Source organism: Arachis hypogaea, chromosome 11, assembly GCF_003086295.3.
Source record: "Arachis hypogaea cultivar Tifrunner chromosome 11, arahy.Tifrunner.gnm2.J5K5, whole genome shotgun sequence".
Taxonomy (NCBI): domain Eukaryota; kingdom Viridiplantae; phylum Streptophyta; class Magnoliopsida; order Fabales; family Fabaceae; genus Arachis; species Arachis hypogaea.
Genome location: NC_092046.1, coordinates 113469621 through 113474251, shown reverse-complemented (window position 1 = coordinate 113474251; position 4631 = coordinate 113469621). Strand labels below are relative to the sequence as shown.

At 34.0% G+C, this 4631-nt stretch overlaps 1 pseudogene; it reads left to right on the top strand.

Moving 5' to 3' along the window:
* Window positions 1–432: 432 nt before the first annotated feature.
* Window positions 433–2563, top strand: LOC140176172 (photosystem II protein D1-like; annotated as a pseudogene).
* The last annotated feature ends 2068 nt before the right edge of the window (window positions 2564–4631 follow it).

The following is a 4631-nucleotide window of genomic DNA, read 5'->3' as shown; positions in this document are numbered from 1 at the left end:
ATAAGTAACTCAGGTTTAGATGTATACATAGGGAAAGCCGTGTGCAATGAAAAATGCAAGCACGACTTGGGGAGAGATTTTTTATTGTTTTCCCTTCTAAATTCATTAACAAATCCAATTTCTACTCCATCCGACTAGTTCTGGGTTCGAGAACCGGGCAACCCATATAATATATGGAATATATATATATTAATTAATATAGATATAATGATATCTATATTAATTTTAATTATAAAATCTATAAGAAAATACGTCGAAGTTATATTTATATAACGGTATATGTATATACCATAGTGAATTCATAATCATTTTCATTCTTTGTTTATTTTATTAGAGTGGGGTAAAAAAAGCCAATTTAGATCAATCTAGATGAATAAAAGCATTTTCAACAGATATATTGATATATATCTTCTTGGTTGACACTAATATATGCCTCGTGTTATACTATTGAATAACAAGCCCTCAATTATCTAGTTAGAGAGAATTCGTGTGCTTGGGAGTCCCTGATAATTAAAAAAAACCAAGATTTTACCATGACTACAATTTTAGAGAGACGCGAGAGCGAAAGCCTATGGGGTCGCTTCTGTAACTGGATAACTAGCACTGAAAACTGTCTTTACATTGGATGGTTTGGTGTTTTGATGATCCCTACTTTATTAACCGCAACTTCTGTATTTATTATCGCTTTCATTGCTGCCCCTTCAGTAGATATTGATGGTATTTGTGAGCCTGTTTCTGGATCTCTACTTTATGGAAACAATATTATTTCGGGTACCATTATTCCTACTTCGCCGTCTATAGGTTTGCACTTTTACCCGATATGGGAAGCGGCATCTGTTGATGAATGGTTATATAATGGCAGTCCTTATGAACTAATTGTTCTACACTTCTTACTTGGTGTAGCTTGTTACATGGGTCATGAGTGGGAACTTAGTTTTCGTCTGGGTATGCGCCCTTGGATTGTTGTTGCATATTCAGCTCCTGTTGCAGCGGCTACTGCTGTTTTCTTGATCTATCCAATTGGTCAAGGAAGCTTTTCGGATGGTATGCCTCTAGGAATTTTTGGTACCTTCAATTTTATGATTGTATTTCAGGCTGAACACAATATTCTTATGCATCCATTTCATATGTTAGGCGTAGCTGGTGTATTCGGCGGCTCCCTATTCAGTGCAATGCACGGTTCCTTGGTAACTTCTAGTTTGATTAAGGAAACCACAGAAAATGAATCTGCTAATGAAGGTTACAGATTCGGTTAAGAGGAATAAACCTATAATATTATGGCTGCTCATGGTTATTTTGGACGATTGATCTTCCAATATACTAGTTTCAATAATTCTCGTTCTTTACATTTCTTCCTAGCTGCTTGGCCTGTAGTAGGTATCTGGTTTACCGCGTTAGGTATTAGCACTATGGCTTTCAATTTAAATGGTTTCAATTTCAACCAATCTGTAGTTGATAGTCAAGGTCGTGTAATTAACACCTGGGCTGATATTATGTTATATATATTTTTTTATTTTTCGCTGGAATTCTCTTGTTAAGACCTTATGAACAATTAAACAAAACCTCAGATTCATACCAGAACAACAATGATTCAAAAAAACCTTTAATGTCCAAAAATTTCCTGAGTAAGAACTGCTGGATTATCACTTATTCAAGAAATAGATAGGATAGAATGAAAAAAGAAATCAAAAGACATTTTTTTGCTTTGATAAAAAAAAAAGACAAACAGTGGCAATTTTATTTGAAAGAATCAAAATTTTTTTATTTATTCTAACTTACGTATCTTCTAATAAAAATTTATTAAAGTCCGGTTGCGAGGTCGAAATATTAAGTATGAATCATAGTTCTAATACTTTATAAAATCTATTTTATATATTCCGTGCTCCAGATACTAGAAAATAATATCTGACGGGGTAAAACCATCTCTATCAAGATGACAGATCCTTTATTTTTGTTCTGTATTTGCAATAAGATCCATCTGTATAGATATCATCATCTACATCCAGAAAGCCGTATACTTTGGAAGAAGCTTGTACAGTTTGGGAAGGGATTTTGATTGATCAAAAAGAAGAATCCACTTCAACCGATATGCCCTTAGGCACGGCCATACATAACATAGAAATCACACTCGAAAAGGGTGGACAATTAGCTAGAGCAGCAAGTGCTGTAGTGAAACTGATTGCAAAAGAGGGGAAATCGGCCACATTAAAATTACCTTCTGGGGAGGTCCGTTTGATATCCAAAAACTGCTCAGCAACAGTCGGACAAGTGGGGAATGTTGGGGTAAACCAGAAAACTTTGGGTAGATCCGGATCTAAATGTTGGATAGGTAAGCGTCCTGTAGTAAGAGGAGTAGTTATGAACCCTGTAGATCATCCCATAGGGGTAGTGAAGGGAGGGCCCCAATTGGTAGAAAAAAAACCCGCAACTCCTTGGGGTTATCCTGCACTTGGAAGAAGAAGTAGAAAAAGGAATAAATATAGTGATAATTTGATTCTTCGTCGCCGTAGTAAATAGTAGAATAGAGAAAATCAAATTTGTTTCTTCGTCTTTACAAAAAATGGGAGGAATTCACTATGACACGTTCACTAAAAAAATCCTTTTGTAGCCAATCATCTATTAAGAAAAATAAAAAAGCTTAACACAAAAGCGGAAAAAGAAATAATAATAACTTGGTCCAGAACATCTACCATTATACCCACAATGATTGGTCATACCATTGCTATCCATAATGGAAAAGAACATTTACCTATTTATATAACAGATCGTATGGTAGGCCATAAATTGGGCGAATTTTCACCTACTCTATACTTCCGAGGACATGCGAAAAATGATAATAGGTCTCGTCGTTAAGGTTAGATTTTATGTTCTTCTAATACTAATAAGATTACTCAAAAATAAAACAATTTATTTTTTATATTCAAAATTGGAATAAATACTAAAGAAATGAAAAGAAAAATCGATTTGAAAAATAAGAAATATTTCTTTTTTTAGTAAAAGCATAACCTTACTTATGATAAAGTAGAAACTAGAATCATCTTTAGGTCAAACAAATTCGATCAATTAGAATATTTATATATTAGAAAAATAAAAAATGAAAATTATATAAATAGAAATGTCTGTTCACAACACAAAACATGAATAGGAATAAATGAGATTTGTGGATGTGGATAAAGAAATGGTTATGATACTATAATTTATGTTTTATTGAATTGAGTATCTTTTTCCAATTTTTGTGCTTATTCTGCAGAAGCAAATTAAGTCAAAAGGGGATGCTATATTATGTTTTTAAATAAAAAAAAAAGCCTAATGGATATAAAAAAACAAAGTGCACAACTAGGGCATATCATTTTATGTAAAGTAGTGGAGAATTATGGGACAAAAAATAAATCCGCCAAATTGATAAAAACTTTTTGTTAGTTATCATTTCTAAGTCAAAACTTTTTGTTCAAGAATGAAATCTTATTGGAACTGTCCAGTTCATCCTTCGGAACCATATCCCATCCCGGATCTGATGAAATAGGATGAATTGAGATAGTATTTTGTAAATACATAATTATCTTGAATATATTAACCATTTCTTTACTTTCCGATCGCCCAGAAAGGACAAAAGAAACATCTTGTTCTTTCTTCAGCAATTTCTGATCTCTAGTAGACCTCTCAGTAATATTTGAACCCAGATGCAGTTCTGACCATCTGTCAGAGAAAAAAGAACGATTGGCTCTTGTAGGATTCCCAAGAAATTCTTCGATTTCTTCCGAAAGCAGATGATTATTCATTTGCTTCTCACGTTCTATGAATAGTCGGCACATTGAAGAATATACAGAGAGGCATTTAGGGAATCACTCCAATTCTATCTCTGTTTGTTCCGTTTGAAGAAAGGAAGGATCCAAACAAAGAATCGATATTTCTTTTAGTTGTTGAATCTCTCTTTGATTGGTCAATGTGTGATATTCCGAATCCTCATTCCTAATGGAATCCCTGGATTGATCAGAAGATCCTTTCAATTGGCTAGAATCCGTTACTTGAATGAAACTAGATCTCGTGGAATCATATTGAATATTTGATGATACATTCCGTACCTTACTAAAAAACCGATCCTTGTTTACCAACCACACATTGTCTAACCAAATCCAATTCTCTCTCGATATGCTCCTCAAAAAATCCGATTCGTGCGGATTCTTCCCCCAACTAACGAAGAGATCTTGGCCGAATTGCCACATATGAAATTGAGCACAATTTTGCAAAGAAATAACCCGCTTGTTTCTCAAAAAGAAATGGGAAACATGCTCAATATCATTTGATTGAGCAGTTGACCCAGCCCCTTGTTGTTTGAAGAAAACCTCCACTTCAATTGGTATTTTTTCACGAAAAGCAAACATGAGATAATAAATCCAGTCTTTCACTAAGATTTCGAATAGCTGTCCCGAATTCAAGTTGATTATGTTTCGCCTCTTTCTCGGAGAAAGACGATCAAAAAATTCCCAATCATGGTCCTTGCGGATCGGATCATCCATATAATATACAAAAAGAAACTCCAGATATTTGATATCTTTCTCTTTGAATGAGATCTCAATTCCAGCGACGGTTTCATTAGATATCTTACAACTAGAATCTCTCTTTTTTCCGAT